Source organism: Leptonychotes weddellii, chromosome 16 (genome assembly GCF_054177405.1).
Source record: "Leptonychotes weddellii isolate Sample4059 chromosome 16, ASM5417740v2, whole genome shotgun sequence".
Lineage (NCBI taxonomy): Eukaryota > Metazoa > Chordata > Mammalia > Carnivora > Phocidae > Leptonychotes > Leptonychotes weddellii.
The window spans coordinates 1301891-1323555 of record NC_138384.1 but is presented as its reverse complement, the minus strand read 5'-3'; the positions used below and the strand labels follow the sequence as shown (position 1 = coordinate 1323555).

Below are 21665 nucleotides of genomic sequence, written 5' to 3'. Positions count from 1 at the left end.
AGTTTCCTTCAGTCCCTCCAGCAAGAGTGGGTGCCCTTCAGTTATGTTCACACTTGGCACTGGTCCCCTGCTCTGCAGCTCTTTGCTGATGGACCACCCAAGGACTGCACTTCTCCAGGAGAGAGAGACACATCTCATCTGACCTGTGTTCCAGGAGAGCGTAGGGAACAGAATATCTCATTCAACCCTGTGTTCCCAGTGCAGGTATAGAAAGTGGCGAAGAGTAGCTGCCTTGTATGTGTTTTTGGTTGGATGGGTAGATGAGGGTATGGATGGATGAATGGTGGGTGAGTGGATAGATTGGTTGATGGATGTGTGGGTGGTTGAGTGGATGGATGGATGGATGGATGGGTGGATGGGTGGGTGCTTGAGTGGATGGATACATGGTTGTGCATGGGTACGTAGATGGATGAATGGATAAGTGGGTTGATGGATGAGTGGATGGATGGATGGTTGGGTGGATGAACATAAAGCAGTCACCTAACTATGACAACCAGGCCATGTTATGTGCCCAGTGGTGTGGGTCAGAAAGTCCATGATCTGGGAAAGCAGAGAAACTGGCCATCCTCAGAACACTTGGAGTTTACTACCAATGAGAGGAAGATATCCTCACCAATACATCACTGCTCAAGGGAAGACCATGAACCAATCCAACAACTTACCAGAAGACTAGATTTGCCTTCCATTCACATGCATTTTGTCTCTAAGTGATGTCACTGGCTTCATGGAGAGTCTCACTGTACGAGGGAGCAAAGGAAGAGCGGTGTGTTCTGAGGGGACTGCCACCCTTCTTGATGTGGGTGTCCCTCTGGGATCAGCAGAGGCTCCCTGCAGCCCAGGGAACCCGGGGCAGACACAAGCGCAGACTTCGGGATGTAAGAATGAGTAAGTGGCAGGAAGACCGTGACCGGTCTCTGGCTGTGGATGCAGTACCATTTCTCATGGCCCAGAAGAGTGGGGGAGAGGATGTGTCAGCGCCTGGCCTTTCCCACTCTGGATTATGTCCTCCCACAGCCCCTGCTACCGTCCCTCTGCGGGTCCTGGGGATGTGTCCCGAGGCTGGGAGGTCAGCTGCCTGGGAGAAATCAAAGGCTTTCAAGAGTTCCCAAATGAGTCACCGCATGACAGTCACCTTCCTCATCCTCCACAAGCGCAAGTAAGTCATCCCCAGAGAGGGGAATTCTGGACCCCAAGCCCCCCTCCTCCATGAGTCAAGCCTCCTGGCCTGTTTTTAGGCCATTTCTCTAGATTGTCATGGCAGACAAGGCTTGTTTACCCTGGATCAGAGCTGCTCTGGGAATCATCCATCCAAGCATGGACTCTAAAACAAAGAGCAGTGAGGAAGGACAGAAGCCATGTGCCCCAGTGACAATGGCAGCCTGACCTGACCACAGAGGCTAGGGCTGGAGCAGCCACATGTCACTTGAACATCCTCCAGCAGCCAGAATGGTTGCTTTGGCTCACCCAATGAAAGCAGTTAGGAAGTGCCTGTCCAGGCACTGTGCAAACATCACAGGACATGGAAGGGTCAGCGGATGCTCCCAGAGCATCCACCCTGCAGCCATCAGCCCTCGCCCTGTGGCCCACAAGGGCCCCATCCATTTCTTCTCTGCCTCCCATGATGGACTGAGAGCAACCTTGTTCCCATTCATAACCCCAGCTCTAACCCCAGCAAAGATACAGTGCGATCCGAATTCTCTCACTCTTTCCCTCATGCATTTCTTCATTCATTGCACATTTGTTGTGCACCTGCTATGCTGGGTGTGGGTTCCTTCCTCAGGATTTACCTTGAGAGATAAGCAGAAACAGGAGTGACAAGTATCATGGTGGAGGAGGCATGAGGGGCTAGGGAGCAGATAGTCATGGCAAGATCTGGGAGGAGAGCACTGGTGAAGGTGAGCGGACAGTATGTTAGAGTCTGCCCAAGGGTACATCAAAGCACAGATGGGTGGTCAGCCCCCGAGCTTCTAAGTCACATTTCTAATGAGTTCCCAGTGATGCTGGTGCTGCAGGTCCAGAGCCTCACTTTGAGAACCACTGTTGTAGGGAGAGAGAGCAGCATGTTCAAAGGATAAGAGGTGACATGGTGAAGGAGTGAGTGAGCAAGTGAAGGAATGAATGAATGAGTGAGGGAATGAATAAGTGAATGAATGAATGAGTGAGTGTGCCTGGATTGCTTTTTCCATGACGTAGCTGAAAGGATCACTCTCCTCTCTCATATCCAGTGGACATATCCAGTGGTCATGTGCATGGGCCTCCTAAGGCTAGCGACCATGTGAACCACACAGTTGGAAGGTCAGCCTGGACTGGGTGTCCTAACCCCATAGCTAAGGCCAGTACCCTCCCAGGGCAAGAGTGAGGGTGTGCAAGCACATCTGTGATGCCCCTGAGGGGACATGCAGAGCCTCCTCCCTTGCTCTCCATTAGTTGACTCTCACCCCTGCATTTTCAGCAAACAGCATCCCTGCCCGTGTTGGTTGGCCCGTGGGATCGGCTTCACGGAACGTTGTCACCAAGAGCAGGAGGGCTTTGTTGCTTCCCAGAGAAATCAGTGGCCCCTCAACCCACGACAGAAACTGATGAAGGTGGAGAGACTCTTGGGGAAGCCGATGGTTAGGGACCCCTCTCCTGGCCCAGGCAAGTCAATTCAAGGCAATCACACGTGGCCCCCAGAGCAGATCGTCCATTGGGGTCCACATTCGTGAACTATGACCACTGCAATGGTTGAAGTGCCTTCACCAGACATGTTCCACAAATTCCTCATCAAACCACTCAAGAAGATTGGAGATTAAGCCATATAATAGCCTAGAATAAATGCTCATTTGGAAAGCCCAAGGCAGGAGAATGTACCAGAACTTTTTTTTGAAATGTCCATGTTAAGGGCACTACACGCTTGTCTCCCCAGAGCAACAAAGCTGCCATCTGGATAGTCGGCTGCCCTCAGTGTTAGACCCCAGGGGCTCGTGGGCCAGTGGCATGCACAGAAGAGAAACATAACTGGCCACTTCTTGGGGACAGAGAAAGCACTTTCCTCAAAGAGTGAACTTTGCTGAGACATGGAGAGGCATTGAGAAGACACTGTGGAAATTACCAAGAAAAAATTTCATGGATGAATTGGGCCAGAAAGGGGCAAATGTGAGAAAGTGAGTCAAGGGCATCTGCGTCTGATGACAGCTTTGAGTAGGCATTCTTGGATCTTGTGGCACCCTCAGGAATGCTCTAGTTTCAGGGTCATAATCCTCTTAAAATTCTCTCCAATTAATTTTTTTACATAAAATTTATAAAACTGAATGTCCATTGGAATATACAGGCAGGCTAACTGACATGACAGAGAGGGTATTGTTGGAACGTGGGGGTGAACTCAGTGTAGGAGAACTTGGGAGCTGGGAACCTTCGAGGTCATGTATCTCAGCTCCTGCATGGTATGCAGAAGGAAACAGGTGCCCAGGGACACAGCTACCTGTGACAGCAAGAGAGCGGGTCTGAGGCTGTGCCCCTCTCTCTGCAGTACTGTGTCTTGAGTTGGTTTTCTTCTGCTCCTGCCCCCATGATCTCGCCCCCATGATCTCGCCATCCACACCCAGCCCTATTGCCCTCTGTGTCCCTCATCCTGTCTGCGTCTGTCTGTCTCTCCCTCTCTCTCTCTCTGTTAAGTCTTCAGTACATTGCAAATTAAAATTTGTGTGCACAGTGAGGTAGAGATTCACTTTCTTTCATCTGGATGTCCAATTGTCCCAGGACCATTTGTTGAAAAGACTCCTTTCTCCATTCGGTTGCCATGACACCTTTTGAAAAGATCAATCAATTGTGTGTGTGTGTGTGTATGTGTGTTTTATTTCTGGATTCTTTATTCTGGTATTGAACTGCTTGCCTACCCATACTCCAACACAATGGTCTGTTGATTAGTATAGATTTATAGTGAGACTTAAAGTCAGTGTAGCTCTTCCAAGTTGTTCTTTTGTAAGATCCTTTGGCTATTCTAGATCCTTTGCATTTCCATTATCAATTTTCCCCCAAACAAAGTCATCCAGGATTTTGATTGGGCTGCTTTGAATCTGTAGATAAATTTGGGGGAAGATCGACATGATGGCTTTGAGCATTGGAATCCATCAACATGGTATATCTCTCTCTTTATTTAGGTTCTCTTTAATTTCTTTCAATAGTGTTTTATAGTTTCAACACAGAATTCTGCATCAGCTCCTTGAGACATAGAGATATGGGCCCTGTTCTCAGGTTGTTAGGGACTGGTAGTGGAGAGAAGCCCCAAATTGGAACATCAGCCCCAAGCAATCCGAAACAACTTGTCATTCACAGCTGAGTTGTGGGTGGCTCTTGCCAATGGGCAGGCTGTACATGTTGTCTCATTCATTTTTCAAATACTTACCAAGTAGCAGCTGTGCATCCAAACACTGAGAATATGGTGTGAAACCAGGTGCAGTCCCGAGGGGAAGGAACGCGACAATGACAATGATTAAATACCACCTGACACTCCTTGTGCACACAGCATTGTCTGCATGCCTCCTTTGTGTTCTCCCAGTTGATCTCCACAACGCCACAGAGAAGTGCCATTTCTGTGGCAGGTAAGGTTTGGAGCAGTTAAATAACTCGGACAGAGTTCCCCAGCTGATCAGGAAAGGAATCCCAAACCATAGGGCTAGGCTGAGCATGGCTTTATGGAAACTGAGCATTGTGTAAGATGCCAGGGAAGGCCCTAGAAGTCCCTTCTTGAGTCCAGAATAACAGACTGATGGCCCAGAAGCTTCCGTCTCAGTGTGCACTCTCTGATCTCCGTCCTCAGATGACACAAGGGCGCTGGTGCCCTCTAAGGAGCATAAGGCAACTCCTGGAATGACTAGATACGCAATCGCCCCAACCAGAGATTATTTCAAGAGAACCTAGTACAAACCAGTGGAGATAGACGTTGACAGTTTTGGGGGGGACAAACAAGAGACAAAGATTGTGTGTGTGTTTGTGTATTCAGGAATACCACTGTGTTTTACCTTTGGGGGAACATCATCAAGATCTGAATTATTGGGTCACAGAGAAGGGGTTCAAGACCATGATGTGGATGATGTTTATTTTGGTCAAGGAAGGTTTCCTGGCAGGGGAGGGACAGCTTCCACAACAGCACAGCTCGGCAGGGCAGACCGCCTCCCCTCGCTGCTTGGGGCTCCATCCTTCATCATGATCAGCTTTCATGGCCGGGGCCCCAGAGCCATTGGCTGGAGGAGGTCCAGCCCAGAAGGGGTCCGAGTTCATTCGAGGTTCTGGGCTTGAAACATCAGTCACGCGGGAGGGCAGACTTCCTCCAGGGTAGAGCACGCTTGGGGGATGCTAAGCACTAGCATTTGGGAGGAGCCCTCTGCTTGTCGTAGGAACTTGGAGATGGGTGAACAGTGATGGTGGTGAGCAGAGACGCAGGCCAAGCGCACGCGCCTGAGCATGAGCACACGCCCACCACGTCCAGGTTCCAGGAGCACTTGTCCTCGGGGATGACGGAGCCATTCCTTTTCCACCCAACCTAACTCACCCCTTTGAAGGACCGGAGAATGGCATATTTGTTTCTTCCTCTTTAAGCAAACTTAAAAAGAAAAAAAACATCATGCCCACAAAGCAGAAGAAAGTCTTGGGAAGAAAGCTGTTTGGGTTCAGGCCTCGTGGCCGCCCACCGGCTGATGCAGAGGGAATTCTGAGCCTCCCCGGGAGGCCACTACAGAGGCGTGCGGGCGCTGCGGGACGCAGGGAGCCCTGTCCGGCATCTCGGTCCCCCCCACCTCGCTGCCCCGCACCGGGCCCTCTCCCACCAGGAAGCCAGCCAGGGCAAGTAAACAGCCAGATTTCTCAGAGACTCCGTGAAACAAAACCGCCATTGTTTCTATCCGAGCTGCTTTCAGGAAAAACAACAGGTTTTTCCACTTTGGAGCCTTTATAGATGTAGATATCTGCATGCTTTCTCCTCCACAGCTTGAAAGTTGTGGGTTTTTGTTCATCTGGTGAGGAAATACTCTTGGAACTTGGAACACCAGGGCTCTGGAGCCCTGGCCCCAAATCTGCCCCCAGGCCACAGCAGCTGGGGACCCTCCTGCCTCCAAAGAACTCTGCTCCCCAGACCCCCAAGATGACCCTAGGCTTCTCGTTCCCTGTGCCCCCCCAGGTCCCCATGACTCCCGGGGTCCCCGTGCCCCATGATTCCCCAGGATCCTTGTGACCCCCAAGGTCCCTATGCCCCCCAGGATCCCCCATGCCCCCCAGGATCCCCCATGCCTCATGCCCCCCAGGATCCCCGTGACCCCCAGGGTGACAGCCACACCCTTGGCACAGCCTCCTGTGTCCTCTCATCCCTGACTCCTCCGAGCTTGCTGGTTTGCACCTTCTCGAACCAAGTCTCCAGGGTCCCCAAGCACAGTGCCCCCCCCACCAGTTGCCTTCCCCTGGGTGGGCTTCAGGGCCCCCCTGAGTGAGACAGGAGGACTCGGGGCAAGAAGGCCCTGCAGACAGAGGCAAATTGGAGAGTTGCCTGCGGCCTCCAGAAGCCGGAAGAGGCGGTCTCCGTCGGGACTGAGCTGAAGACAGGCGTCTTGGGCCAGGGTGTCCTGCCTGCCTGCAGGGGCTTCCTGGTCCCGTGAGCTGGGAGGGGCCTTCCAGGTTAGAGCACGCTGCAGGGGAAACAGCGTTTCGGGTGGGGCCACGGCAGTGGAGGGGGTGGGGGTGACGGTAGCCTCAGGAGCCTCTCTCCAGCCGGCAGGAGCAGGGAGTCCGGAAAGGTCCGTGGTGCACGGGCTCCTTTTCCCTGGTGAGAAAAGCCCCACACCCGAGGCCACCCACCCTCACGCTTCCCTCTCCCTCACCCTGGCAGGTGTGCCCCGAACCCCGTCTTGGGGCGTGGCTAAGCCCCCCTGCTCCAGGGCTGACCCCTCACCTCATGTGTGAGTTACAGGCATTTGGAGAGGACACATCCGGCCCACGAACGACCTGCCACAAGGTCACCCCGAGACTCTTCCTCTGGGAGCCATGAACCTACCCCATAGGTGTGGCTAGAGTCAGACCACAGTTCTGGCCTTGAGACTGATTTCGACAGGGTGGAAAGCACAGGGAAGGCCTGCAGGCCGCCCCCTCCAGCCCTCCCTGCTTCCTGCCACTGGGAAGCAGCTTTTCTGTGCGTGGGGTGCGGGCTGCCAGGGGCCTGCCCCATTCCCCCATTCCTGGGGCTGCTGGAGGGAGGCAGGGAGCCAAGAGGGAGTGCAGAACTCCTTGATCTCCGGACGGCGGCCCTTTCTGGGAGGCTCCGTGTGGGTTGGAAAGGGGGCCCTGAAGGCAGTCGGTGTCTAAGGACTTGGGGGCTGTCTGCCTCCTGAGCCAGGGGAAGCCCTCACACCCCGGAGAACCGCAGTGCAGAAGCTGGATGCAGGCTCCTCCCGAACCAGCTTCCCGCGTGGCCAGGGCTGGTGTGCACATCCAAGTGCTCATCTCGTACCCCCGCCCCCCACCCCCGCCGGGCTGGGCCCCCTCAGCCCCGTGTCAGCATTTCCAGCCACACACACCGCCCACCCTCGCATTCTTCTGGATCATATAGGCTATTTCTGCCCCAAACCGCACCCGGCTTTATTTAAGGAATGGGAATCTTGGGATTGCGGGAATCCAGTGAAGAAGGCCTTTTCCACCCCGGCGGTAACCAAATGGAAATCTGTGCTGGAAGCAAAACAACCTGAAATAGCAGGAGAACTGGGCCTTCTCCAAAGGCTTTTGGAGAAAACGTTACCCAAAGTGGGAAGGGCAGCTGGTCACCAAGAGGAGCCGAGGGCTAGGGCGTCTGGGAGCCAGTCACACAGGTTTGGGGCTGAGAAGGCAGGTGCCCCAAACTCAGGTGGCTGGGCTTTCGTGGGGGCAGTGGGAGCAGAACCTCATCCTGACCTGCCGCTGGAAGGCCAGGCGGGGTTGAAAAGTGCATCGTGTGGGTGGAGGGCACCGTGCAGCGCCTGGGGCAGACTTCTGCTCTGGAAAGGCAGCTACGAGCCTCTGGGCTCCCCTAGGGGCCCCTCCTGCCGCTGGGGGTTCTCTCTTGGGGACCTGGACCCCCCAAGATCAAGGACAGGCCGATGACCTCACCGCCCAGCTGAGCTCCCGAGAGCGGTGGAGGCAGGCGGAAGCTTCAGGGGGTTCTAAACACTCGTAGGGGATCAAAGATTCTCATAAACAAAGGCCTAAGTGCTTACATGGAAACTCTCGGGGGTTTATCTTGGGAAATTATTCAGAGTCCAGTAAAACAGAGGTTTCTGGCAAAAGAGATCTGAGCCATGTGGTGGCGTGACCGGCACAGAGCCCCGCACAGCCAGGCTCCGGCCCACGTAACTGGGCTGGATTTCTTAGTCGAGGACCATGTGTTTCCTAAGAGACAGCTGGAGTGCCGCTGTCCATGGAAACGCAGGTGTGGCCCCTAAGAGAACCCGGTCTTCTAAAATGGAGAGAACCAATCAGGACCATGTAAGGGACTCATGTCTCCGAAGGACCCATGTCAAAGCTCCTGTGCGTGGAGGGCTGGCTGCCCCGTTTTGCCCCTGAGGTCACGGAGATTTGGGGTTCCCGGCTGCCGGTCATCCCCACTGCCCGCGGCCTCCCCGGCTTCCTCAGCAGCAGCGCATTGCACACCTGTCTCTGGCCAGTCTCTGCCAGACAGCTGCAGGGTCCTGGGGGTCCCACAGAGAAGTAGGAAGAACTTCTGCCCTGTCTTCCCAGAGGTGCGGCACTTGGCCCGGGTCCTACTCGCCGAAAACTATCTGAGCAGACAGACCTTTGAGGCTGTCACCTGGAGGATGGCAGGGCAGAGGGAGGAGGTGGGCCTGCTGGGCAGGTGGGCACACACCTGTCGGGGCGGAGGCCCCGCTCTCCTCAGGAGCTCGGCTATCATGCTGTCAGCAGCTGGAAGTCGCCTCAGAGCTCACGGAGGGAAGTGGACAGGGGCACCATGGCATCTGTCGTGTGGCCTGTATCCCATCAGCGGGCATGGCCGATGGACAGGGAGGCTGAAACAGAGGGGGGCCCCCCGAGAACAGGTCCCAGAGCCAGGGCTGCAGGGAGCCAGGCAGAGCTCGGACGGGCAGACCTGCTGGCCTCTGGCAGGACCCCAGCACCCTTCCTGCCCAGGGAGCCTGAACACATAACTCACAGCGTGAGATCAGGGGGTGGGGCAGGGGTGCTGGGGAGAGATCTGGACTCCGGTTGAATGGGAAGCCAGGCCCAGGGCCGCTGGGCCGTGTTTCTGGTGGGCTCATGGGAGGTGGGTACTCCACAAGCCACGGCCTCCCTGTCCTTCCTCCTTCGCTCACCAAGCAAGGCTTTCCTCCCACACTAACCAGTCAGCGGCCCAAGCGTGGAGGGAGAGGAGGGGTGGGGAAAGACCTCCGCGCCCTCCGTCCCTGCGGGACACAGAGGCGCTGTCTTGCACCCCAGTGGGGCAGTGAGGAGCTGGCCCCCAGGGGCCATCCCCTGCCCAGTCTGGAAGCACCCCATCCCTCTCGTGAGGCTGAGTCACCAGCTCTGTCCTCCAACAACCCCCACGTGTGACTTCACCGCTTTGGCTCTGAGACCCAATATCCTCCCAAGAAAGAGGAAAGGGCCCAAGGAGGAGGATCCAAGTACTCAGGGAACACAGCAGACACGCCCGGGACCTCTGGGACCCCGTGCTCTGGGGAAGCACCCCACACACCCGCCCGCCTCACGCCCCAGGGCAGCTGGAGTCCTGCTTGAGCTCTGAGCCTCTGTCTTCCTGTCTGTGCAGTGGGGCCACGGGACCCACCCAGCCCAGTTCATGGGCCGCCATGCGGACGGCCAACAGCGGTCGTGCACAGCGCGGTGTCTCTCCGGTGTGCAGAGACGTGACCTCGGCCTCCCACTCCAACGGGGAGACACACGGCTCCTCCACGCACCACCACTTCCTGCCTCGTCCGACCCCACGGCCGCCCAGAACAGGAGGAAAGCTAACTGCTGTCCCCATGGGAAACGATCTACCAGCCACAGTCTCGGTGCACGGTCAGTCCTTTGCCAGTGTGAGCGTCCAGCCTTTAGTGTCCGTTTCCACGGTGACTCAGGTCCCTCCTCTCTTCCCCGCCCCACTCAGGGAGGGTGTGTGAGTGTCCGTAACACAGCCAGGTTCTCTGGGCATCATCCGCGGCCCCTCCTGGGATCCCCCGCTATCCTGGTTGGTTCATTTTTAATTTGCATACATTGAAGTTCAGTCTCTGTGAACATAACGTTCTCCGGGGGACAGATAGTTGGAGTCACGTGTCCACCACCCCAGCACCACTGCGTCCCCCTCAACACCCCGCTGCCTGTCTCTGTAGTCAGCCACTGGTCACCCCCGCCGCCGGCCCCGGGCTGTCACCAGCCTGGTTTCTGGCCCTGCCGTTCTGCGTTTCCACACGTCATAGGAACGGAATCATACAATACACAGCATTTGGGGTCTGGCTCCTTCAGTTAGCAAAGTGCGTTTCGGACTCGTCCATGTCGTGAGTCAAGAGCTCACACCTGTCACAGGATACCGTTCCATCGTGCGGATGCACCAAGCTCGTCTCCGTGAACCTGGAGAAGGACCTCTTGTTTGGGGCAATGGCATATAAAGCTGCCAGGAATGTTCACATACGACCTTTTGTGTGAACACAAGTTTTCCGTTTATGAGATTAGGTACCTAGAAGTGCAAGGGCCAGGTCGTGGGGTACGTCTGTGCTTGGCTGTTTAAGGCACGGCCAGACTGCCTTCGAGGCGCCGCGGCTTTCTGCCGTCCCCCCAGCAGTGAGCGAGGGCCCAGCCACGCTGATGCGTGCACCGTGGTATCTGCCTTTTGTAAGTGGCGTCTTCCTACGGACGGATGACGTTGAGCATCTTTTTCATGTGCCATCTGTAGCTCTTTGGTCAAGTGTCTCCTCAGATCTGTTGCCAATTTTAATTGGCTCGTTTGTTTCCTCACTGTTGAGATTTAAGTGTTTTTTATATATTCTAGAAACAAGGCCTTTATCAGAAATGTGATCTGCAGATACTTTCTCTTGGGCGGTGGCTTGTCTTTCCATTATGTTAATAGCACCTTTCACAGAGCAAATTTTTAAGATTTGGTAAAACCCAGTATAATTGTTTTTCTTCTTTCGTAGAGGTGCTCTTGGCGCCCACATTTGCGTTGTACATTTTGTGTGTGACCCTCTGCACTTGTGCAAAGCTTGGTTGGCCTGATGCCCCACGGCTCGCTGCTCCCATGTCCCCGTTCCGCTCGCTGGTCCCTGGGCCTGTCGTCTGCCCACGTGCACTGTGCTCACCACTGCGGACGCATAGCTCAGCTCGGTATTTGTAGCTCTTCCATGAGCAGCGAGGTGAGCACCTGCTTCTGAGTGTGGAGACACTTCCATGGACCCTCTGCTCACACCCTTCCCCCTCGTTCCTCCCGTGCTCTTTTCCACCACGATGCTAGGTGCTTTTTATGTTTTAAGGGGATATCTGTTAACTCCAGGTTCAGGTAAGCACAGCAGCATGTACGAGGCCTGCGCCCTCCACAGTCACACCCCAGTGACTCAGCGTCAACCAGCCGCTCATCCAGAAGGTGCAGGATGTGGGATAATGGGTCAGGGGCGCAGTCTCACTTTGCAAAGAACACACGGGGTTTGCTGACCTGGTTTCTCCAGCCAAGAGCTTCTAAGCAGCGTGTCGTTTTTGAAAGCTGACACAGCGCCCAGGCACAAACTCCGCTGTCCTCGTGCCGCCGCGGGGGAAACGGTGGCCGGTGGCGCCAGACTGCCGACGCTGGAGCGCGAGGCCGAGGGCATGGCAGGGAAGCTCACAGGCTGAGAGGTGGACGGGGGGCGGCGGTGGGCACGGGCCCACAGGGGGCAGGGCGCCTCCTGTCCGGCCTCCGCAGAGCCTGGGGGCTGTGGCCTTTGGAGGTGTAGGTTGGGTGCTGCCCCTGCATCCGGGACCTCGTCCCCACCGCGTGGCGGCTGCACCAGCTTCGTGGGACCCTCAGACCCTCCCAGCTCATTAGAGAAAGCCAGGGGAGGAAATGGCAGTGCCAAATAATTCAAACCAAACTGACCGCTGGGCTTCAAGCCCAAGGGGAGAGGAGAGAAAACCAGTGGATCGCAGGCCTGGCTTCCAGGGCTCAGAGCTGTGCCCCCCACAGAAGGAGAGGTGCTGGGCAGCCCTGCCTTCGGGAGGAAGCCCCGGGTCCTTCCCGGGACGGGGGTGTGGGAGTGACCACGCGCTGGATGTGGGGTGGGCTGGCCGGGATGGAGCGGTGATGCAGGTCATGGGAACTCAGAGAGGGGGGCATGTGCGCCACTCCGGGAACAGGGAGCCCTCGGCCGCCTGCTGCCTGGCCAGCCTGCCTTCCATCCCTGCCGTGGACTCCGTGCCTCGCTCCGAGGACAGTTTGTCTGGATTTTCTGGGTCTCCATCTGGGGCCCCCGACCTTGGCGAGCTCCCCACCGGCCGACTCTGGCTCTTGCTGGTGTTGCTGTGCTGGTGGCTGGCCGACGCACGGCCCCACTCAGCTCTGTGGCGGGTTTGTGGACGTTGGGGGTGCCTTGTAACCGGTTTGCCGCCTCCACTCTTGGAGAGGCTGCCATTTTGTCGGATAATCGTTGCGGCTCTGGTGGGAAGGAGGGGGGCACAGTGACTGTCCGGGGCTCTGTCGGGTCCTCTCAGCCCAGCGGGGGCAGGGGGGCGCGTCCCGGGGCTCCAGTGGTCCTGGGTTTTATTGGATTCCCGGGCACAGAGCCCCCCTGAGCCCCGACCTGAGATGCTGAGCAGTCTGCCCCCCGACGACTTAAAGCCCACGAGGGCCTCTGTGCTGGGGACCGAGTGGCGGGGACCATCTGGAGGCGAATGTCGCACCGAGGAGTCCTTGCCCCCCAGCCTCGCTGGATTCCCACCGCGGCTCATGTGTTCGTCCCAATCCTCATCCGTACCTTCGTCTTTCCTCAGTGTTTACAGATCACCTGGAAGATCTGTACCTCGAACACCCACGCGCCCACCACCTGCTTCTCCCATCACTGCTGGGCTGTAGCGTCAGCTGTCCCTGTGTCTGTCTCATGTCACTCTGTCCACCCACCCACCCCTCACCCCACCTTCCTGTGGGATGCAGTGTTTAAGTCACTTCTGCATCCGGTCCTCGGCATGCTACCGTAAAGAGGGGCCACCCGCCTGCCCCTCGGGTGACCCGCTTGTCTCCTACCGGGACCGACACTTGGGTCACTGCATCCTGTGCGCCCTGCTGCTGCTGACGCAGGTGCCCGGGCCCATCCTCCCCCCTCCCTGCCAGCCTTGGGACCCGCGTTCTCCACCCCCAGTCCCCCTCGGCAGGATGTTTCCTAGAAACCAAGACTTAGGGTCTGGGAATGCCTGGACGCGTTTTTAAGTAAGTCGCAGACATCAGTGCGCTTCTCCCCCAGATTCTTCTGCGTGAATATCATCGGCCAGAGTTGGCATCTGTTAGTGGTTCTTTTTCTTCTCTGGAGGCAAAGTGAACACACAGATTTGAAATCTCAGATCTTAACAGTGCTCTTGGATAAGTTCTGACCAGCGTAGCCAGCCAGCCTCCATGGAGACAGAGGCCGTCGCTCTAGGATAAAGCTGCTTGGGGCCCTCCCAGTCAGCCCCACCGCCGACTGTGTGCAGGAGGGACATGCACCCCCCACCACCCACACCCCCCGAGGCCAGGAGCCTCAGCAGACGTCCTCTTCTCTGCGCCCTGACACGTCCAGAGACCCAGCTCGGTCAGTGCCCTTGAGGGCGTGAGGACTCACAGACCATGGCTGGCGCTAGAGCCCCTGACCTGGGGGCAGTTCTGGGGCCTGCTCCCACTTCCAGCAAGCTTCCAGGGGGCTGGTGCTGTTGGTGCCGGGACCCCATTTGGAGAACCACGGCTCTAAACGTGGTTCCTAGCCAGTGCCAGCAGCCGAGGGCAGTCCCCTGCTCAGAGCAGCCCTGACCCTCCGGAGAGGAGAGCCCACCCTCCAGCCCATCATGATGGGCCCCCTGGGAAAGGAACAGCCAGCACACTGTCTCCTTCCCCCGGGTCCCCATCCTCGGGCCCCCACACTCAGGGCACCCCACTTTTTGGGTCCTGACTGAAGTGTGTTTCTCAAAGCATGACCCTGGACCGCTGAAGAGGTTGAAGAAATGCAGATCCCTGGGCCGGCGCCTTCAGTAGCTTGCCTCACCAAGTCAAGCAGGAACCTGGAATCTATATGTTAAGGACCCCCTCCCCACAGGGTTCTGGTGAGCAACCCTGCTTCCTGAGCTCACCCCATCTCAGGCCCGGGCTCTGCCCCCACCCCTGGGACACTGTCTGGAGTCCTGTGACACTGGGCCCCCAGTAGGCTTGGTGGGATTCTCGGCATTCGGTAATTTGGGAGCCTCTTCCTTGCCTGCAGCAGTGAATGCGGCAGCCCCACACAGCCCCACGCCTGGGTCCCAGCGCCGTCCATGCCCCCAGTGGGACCCTGGGGAGAGCAGGCCGGAGCCCCGCACAAAGGTGGGAGGCTGAGGAGTGCCCGCAGAAAGCATGCTGCCTCTCCTGTGGGGGCAGGATCCCCATGACAAAGTGTGCATGCATGCATGTGCACGCGCGGACGTTCACGTGTATGTGCAAGTGCATGTGCACACGCAGACGTTCACGTGTGTGTGCAAGGTCATGTGCACGCGCGGATGTTCATGTGTGAGTGTGTGTGTGCGGACGTTCATGTGTGTGTGTAAGTGCATGTGCACACGCGGATGTTCACGTGTGTGCAAGTGCATGTGCACGCGCAGATGTTCATGTGTGTGAGTGAATGTCAGAATGTGCGTGGACGTTCACGTGTGTGTGCAAATGTATGTGCACGCGCAGATGTTCACGTGTGTGTGAATGTGCGTGCGCAGACGTTCATGTGTGTAGGCAAGTGCGTGTGCAGATGTTCACGTGTATGTGAGTGAATGTGCGTGCGCAGTTCATATGTGTGCGAGTGCATGTGTGCACACAGACGTTCACGTGTGTGAGTGCATGTGTGCGCACGGACGGTCAAGTGTGTGCGTGTGCATGTGCGCACGCGGACGTTCACGTGTGTGTGCAAATGTATGTGCACGCGCAGATGTTCGTGTGTGTGTGCGCGCAGATGTTCACATGTGTGCGAGTGCATGTGTGCGCACAAACGTTCACATGTGTGAGTGCATGTGTGCGCACGGACAGTCAAGTTTGTGCGTGTGCATGTGCGCACACGGACGTTCACATATGTGTGCAAATGTATGTGCACACGCAGATATTCACTTGTGTGTATGAGTGAATGTGCGTGCACAGATGTTCACGTGTGTGCAAGTGAATGTGTGTGCACAGATGTTCACGTGTGTGAGTGCATGTGTGTGCAGAGACGTTCATGTGTGTGAATGCATGTGTGCACACAGACGTTCACGTGTGTGCACACACATGTTCACGTGTGTGCGCGTGCATGTCGCGTGCATGCATGTGTGGATTGATCTTTGAGGAACTACCCGCATGGGCATCAGGGGAAGGTCACGGTGCTGCCCTCTGGGGCCATGCTCCCTCAGTCGAGGTGCTGGGGTGAGGGGTCAGGTGGAGCTGGCGCCAGACCCTGCAGTCCCTCTTCCCCATGTCTGTTTGGGGTCCCCAGTCCCTGCACCCGTCCGGGAGGCGCTGTCTTGTCCTTCCCCTGGCGCTGCCACCCAGTGCTCCTCTGAATGGATGAGGCATCGGGCGGAGGAGGCGGCCTCCGATGGGCCACAGCCTCGTGAGCGGTTCTCTCGGCCTTGTCTGTGCAGGGACGTGGGGACACCCGGGTCTGGGGTCGCGCTAGGGATGCCAGGAAAGAACCCTCCACGCCTGGCGCGGGACCTGCTCCCTGGCCGCTGGCGGGAGCCACGAGGCACAGCCTGCTGAGGAGCTCGGAGCTCGGAGGGCAGGGCCTTCTCCAGACAGCCAGGTCGTGCTGTGAATCAACACCGGGAGCACAGTGCTCTGGGTCAGTCGCTCCGCTTCCCCACATTCCCTGATCCTCACTCTATCAGGTGCTTCTGTGGCTAGCTGACACGCAAGATGAGGTCTCGGTTCTGCCGAGGCTCGTCCTGACGTGCCCATGAGTCCCCGCGGGAGGGTTCTGCCCCCGCAAGCACCCACTCACAGGCCCGTGTCTGCCTCTGGTTTCTGCCCCTCTCCCCGCCCCCCAGGGAGCTTTGGGCAGCGATCTGTGGCTCTGGACCCGTGGTCTCTGGCTACCTCCGCGCTCCAAACGGCAGAAATGAGGCAAGGGTTACGCTTCCCACTTCTATCTGGGGAGGGGCTGCCAACAGTGCTCGGGGTGCGTCTCCAGGCTGCTGCTCCCTCACGGGAGTTCCAGAGCCAGGGGATTCCCTGCAAGGGCGGGCTGGGGCATGCCCCACAGGGCCCAACACCCGGCACAGCCAGCGGGCTGCTCGAGATTGCAGACTCCCAGGCTAGGGTGCCGCCTTCCTTCATGTCCGAAAGCCCAGGGTGGCCGGCAGTAGGTGGGGGCTGCCCAGAGGACAGCAGAGTGCAGGGGGTGTGCCCTCCCTCCCACCTCCTAGCCTCAGATTAGACTTGTAGGCTCTGCAGCCCCTGACGTTTTGTTCTCCTGCCTGGGAAACCCCGCATTGATGTGACGACACAGAACTGTGCCTCGTTTGCGAAACTTCCCGCAGCCCCCAGAACTTTCTACCCTGGGGGATGCCGAGGCCTGGCAGGACAAGGGCCTCCCCAGCCCGACCTGGGGCTCATACCCCCACCTCCTGACACTCCCCATGACCCCGCCCAGCCGCAGTTCCTTCCCCAGCACAGACGTGTCCTGTGATGGGGACAGACAGCCCCAGATGCCACCCTCAGGCCCCAAGTGAGCACGAGCCTCCCGTGCCTGCAGAGTGAGCTGACATGGGAACCGACAAGGGTCCAGGCGTCTGAGCAGCTCCCCGAGGGGCCTGTTTGTCACCGTGACTGCTCGCCGGCCTCTACGGACACTTAGATGACCCGACATGTCTCAGCTGCACCCAGATGCCAAATACCCAAAGCACTAGGGAGAGTGTGCATGGTTGTGCGCCTCGGCTCGTTAGGTTTCTCCTGGCGTTTGCCTGCTCCTCCTTACCGTTCCTTCCCAGGAAGGAGAGCCGGTTGCTGGGTGGGCCGTGTTGTGTTGGGAGGCCCGTGCAGAGGCTGACTGCGGAGCCCTCTGGCTCTGAGATGGCGGCTGGTGCCTGAGCCTTCACGCATTCCTGGGCTCCTCTGTTGCGGTTTTCAGCCGTTCAGGCATGGTCCCTGTCCAGGGTTGGAATCCGTGCTGTCACTGACTTGCTGTGTGGCTCGGGGCGAGCTGCTTTGCCTCTCTGAGCCCCAGGGGCCCTCATCGGTAAGAGGGGGATAAAAACAGAACCAGCTTCACGGGGTTGTTAGGAGTCAGTGAGACACTGCCTAGCCCATCCCGTTCCAGGGCTGGCTTCCCGCAGAGCTCAGCAACGCAAACCACTGTCGTCTTGGCTGTGGTTACTAAGAGTGGGCCCCGTGGTCTCGCTGCTGTTACAGCTTGGATGGAGCACGTGGGGATGCGGGTGCGGGCGTGGCTGGTCATGAGGGCGGGCGGGCGAGGGGCTCTGGCGGCGTCAGCTGCAGGGACGGCGGGGCCGCGGGACCCAGCACAGGCCCAGGTGCGCGGCACACTGCCTGGGAATGGTGTGCGTGCAGGGCGGGCGGCCCGGGGGCGGCTTGCACAGCGCAGGAGGGAAGCCGCACGCCTGGCCGGACCGTGACTAAGCCCGGGGAGGGGGCGCGGCAGGGGCAGGTTTAGGCTCTAGATGCGGCCCAGGCTCGCAATCGTGGGTGAACGAGTGAGTGAGGTCGCTACTGGAAGCTATCAGGTGCAATGGGCATGAGGGTGTGTTAGGGAAAGAACAACCTTTGCAGAAAGACCATGGAAGCTCCAGCCCTAACGGCGTCTCCTCAACACACGCTCATCCAACAGAGGGCCGTTATGCACAACACACGTTTTTAGGAAAAGATAAACACCCCAAGAGAAAAAGCGTTGAACGTACATCTCAAAGAGAAGAAATCCAAACAAATAGTAAATGTAGGAAAAGGTGCTCCGTCTATTAGCCCTTAGGAAATGTAATGAAAACCCCCATGAGACACACTGTCCGCTCACCAGGAGGTCTGGGGTGACTCGGCCATGCCAAGCATTCAGGGGACGTGGAGATGTGGAAGAGGTATGCACGCAGGGCAGGGGGTGTGAACCAGGAAGCCGTCCACCTTCCCTGTCCACGGCCCGGCCATTCCACTCCTGGGGGGAATGCTTCTGCTCGCAGTGCCGAGCTGGACACTGCCCGTATGCTCATCGATAAACGGACAGGTGAACTGTGTTCGCACAATAGAATCTGCACACAGACACGGGAAAATCCTGCACACGGAAAGAGGCTCCACGTCCCTCCGCATCAGGAAGACACAAATAAAAAGCACCGTGAGACCCCCGCTCACCCCCATCAGGATGGCACTGTTGGGAGACAGAAGCATGCCTTCGCGCCCTGCTGTTGGGCACGGTCCCGCAGTTACACTCCTGGGTGCACCCCCATGAGAAGTGAAAGCAGGTTCCCCTGTTTGCACACCCACGTTCACAGCCTCCTAATTCACAACAGCCAACAGGGGAAGCCCCCGTATCCATCGAGGGAAGTGCGGGTCAGCAAAACGAGCTACACACGGTGGGACATTTCTCAGCCCTAAAAAGGAAGGGACCTCCAAGCCTGAGGACATCATGGCAGGGAGATCAGCTGCCACAACGGGACAAACACTATGGGATTCCATGCACACGAGGTCACCAGAGGAGTCAGATTCGTAGACGCAGGGAGTAGATGGTGGAAGTGGGGAGGAGTGCATGACGGGGACAGAGTGTCGGTTTTATGAGCTCAAAAGTCGGGCCGTGGGGGCCATCGGCGGGGATAGCTGCACAGCGTCGTGAACGCACTTAATGCCACCCACTCTACCCCTAAAAATGGTTAGGATGGTAAATTTTATGCTATGTATATTTTGCCACAACTATAAATAAAGATATTGGGGCACATGGGTGGCACAGTCGGTTAAGGGTCTGACTCTTGGTTTTGGCCCAGGTCGTTATCTCAGGGTTGTGGGATCGAGCCCTAAGTGGGGCTCTGCGCTCAGCAGGGAGTCTGCTTGAGATTTTCTCCCTCTACCCTTCCCCCCACTCATGCTCTCTCTCCATCTAAAATAAATAAATAAAAATATGACGACTCTCCTAAGCATACAGTTGAATGACAGAAGCCTCTCCGATTGTACCAAGAACACTTGCCCCGCTGAGCACCCCACTCCACGCCCGTCAGGTGGTGGCCTGGCTGGGGGGGGGCTGTGCCTACGTGGGGCACTCAGCATGTGGCAACTCAGTGTGCTGTGCACTCACTCGTCTGCGTGTCCGTTACACGCGGGAACGTCTCCCCACGGAAGGGCTCTCGTAGAATACAGGCTGCGGCTTCACAGAAGACTCGCCACGTTGCCCTTGGTCTTCCCTCACCACCACGGACCGAGAGCACGTCTTCCTGGGCCCGACAGGGTTCTGGGCCGGCTCTGCGGGAAGCTGGCATACAGGGCACCGCCAGGCCCCGTGCAAACAGCCAGGCTGTTTACAGACGCACGCACGCACACCAGCGCCCTCCGATGGAGAGAGTTAAAAGAAAGAGTGAGACAGGGGTTCTCCAAGAGCTACGTGCCCTCCCTTGAGGCCTGGGCCCTGGTGTGGTAGGGCCCAGATGTCCCCACAGGCCACGGCGGCCTGGGGACTCTGAACTAGGCAGCAGATGAGTTGGGAGCCCGCGCTGTATTTGGGCTCCGAAAGCTGCTGTTTTTTCTGTTTTGCTGACAGTCGAGTGATTCCAGATCAACCGGAGGGCGGAGGGAGCCGCGAGTACCCGGGGAGAATAGACCCGCCTGCTTTGTGAGGACACGGCTGAGGCCTGAAGACCAAGCCCGGACCAAGTCTCCGGGCCACTTCAGATTAGAGAGAGTCTGTTCGCACACGGGTGCTGGGGAGGACGCAGGAGAGGACGGCGTCTCGCAACACACCTGCAGCCAGGGCTGGGGAGGCTCCCAGAGCCACCGCTGTGGAACTTCTTGAGCCCCCACAGCATCCTTCCCCCGGTGGCCATCCTGGGAGGGAGGCCAGCACGGCCCTTGTGTTGGCGTCCTAAGTGGGCAGCCAGAGGCTCCGAAAGGTGGGTGAGAGCCAGCTCCCTGGAAGCCCGCCCAGAGGCTGGGATGGAACACGGGCTCTTGACTGATTTCCGTGTGGGTTCCAAATGGGTATTTGTCTCAGTGTTGATCCTCCCCCTCCTTGAAGCCTCCTGGGACTGTGGACGGGGACCAAGTGTCAGGTTGGCATCCAGGTTCTTGCCACTTTCACTGTCTGGCTGTCCGGCAAGAAAAGAGGATGAGCAAGCTAACAGAGGACCAACCGGGGGCGTCGGGGGGAGACCCTGGGAGGCGCCCAGAGCACAGCTGCTGGCCAGGAGGTCTGGCATGAGACACAGAGTCCTGGAGGAAGGAGACGTGAGGGCTGGCCACCAGCAGAGACCAACAGGGACTAGGGTCCACTCACAGAAGCCTGCAGAGAAGCCCCCCCCCCCAGGGCAGCCCCACACATGGCAGCAAGCGGATGTCCGTGGTGATGGGGGCAGACAGGGACACCCCTCCTCCCGGGGATGCCATGGGTGACCACAGAGCACATTAGATTTCTACCCAAGTACTTGGGTGAGAAAAAGAAGGAAGGCCCAGAGCAGCCTGATCACGCTGTGCCTGCAGGCGACTCTTCTGCCTGCAGGTGTCTGCAGGGGACGGTGGCACTGTGGAGGGAAAAGTGAGCACTGCTGGGTCGTCGACCTGGAGCTGGGGTGGGCTCAGAGAGGGTGACCCGTGGGGAGAGCTGTCCAGCAGGGCCCTGTCCCTCTGCGCCTGAGCCTGGAGTGTGGTGGCTCAGAGGCTGGCAGGCCCTGGTGCTGCTGCGTACGGTTTTCCATCTAAACACTCGCTTCTAATCCACAGAGTCTGCTGGTGGCTGAGAGACAGCTGTGAGGACAGTGACCCGCGGAAGTCGCAGCTGTGACCAGGGATCACAAAGGTAAGGAGTGGCCTCTTCTCTGCAGTTTGATTTGGTGCCACATCCTGCTTATTTTACTGACACTTGTTGTTATACTGTGCACGGTGAGAGCTGCACCAGCATTGGCTCATGGTCAGTGTGGAGCTGACATGGGTCCGTGGGTTAGTCTGTGTGGACATCAGCACGTGGTCAATGTGGAGCTGACGTGGTTCTGTGGGTTAGTATGTGTGGACGTCGGTGCGCGGTCGGTGTGGAGCTGACGCGGGTCCGTGGGTTAGTCCGTGTGGACGTCAGCACGTGGTCAGTGTGGAGCTGACGTGGTTTTGTGGGTTAGTCTGTGTGGACGTCAGCACACGGTCAGTGTGGAGCTGACATGGTTCTGTGGGTTAGTATGTGTGGACGTCGTCGCGGTTGGTGTGGAGCTGACGCGGGTCCGTGGGTTAGTCCGTGTGGACGTCAGCACGTGGTCAGTGTGGAGCTGATGTGGTTTTGTGGGTTAGTCTGTGTGGACGTCAGCACACGGTCAGTGTGGAGCTGACA

General features: G+C 57.7%; 1 protein-coding gene across 2 annotated transcripts in view; it reads left to right on the top strand.

The window, feature by feature from the left end:
* Nucleotides 1–21665, top strand: part of ZNF469 (zinc finger protein 469) — a 183601-nt gene that overhangs the window by 58487 nt on the left and 103449 nt on the right. For both annotated transcript variants that reach the window (XM_081806243.1, XM_081806245.1), the window contains exon 2: nt 21071–21146. The gene's annotated coding sequence lies outside the window, so the exon portion shown is untranslated. The remainder of the gene's footprint in view (nt 1–21070; nt 21147–21665) is intronic.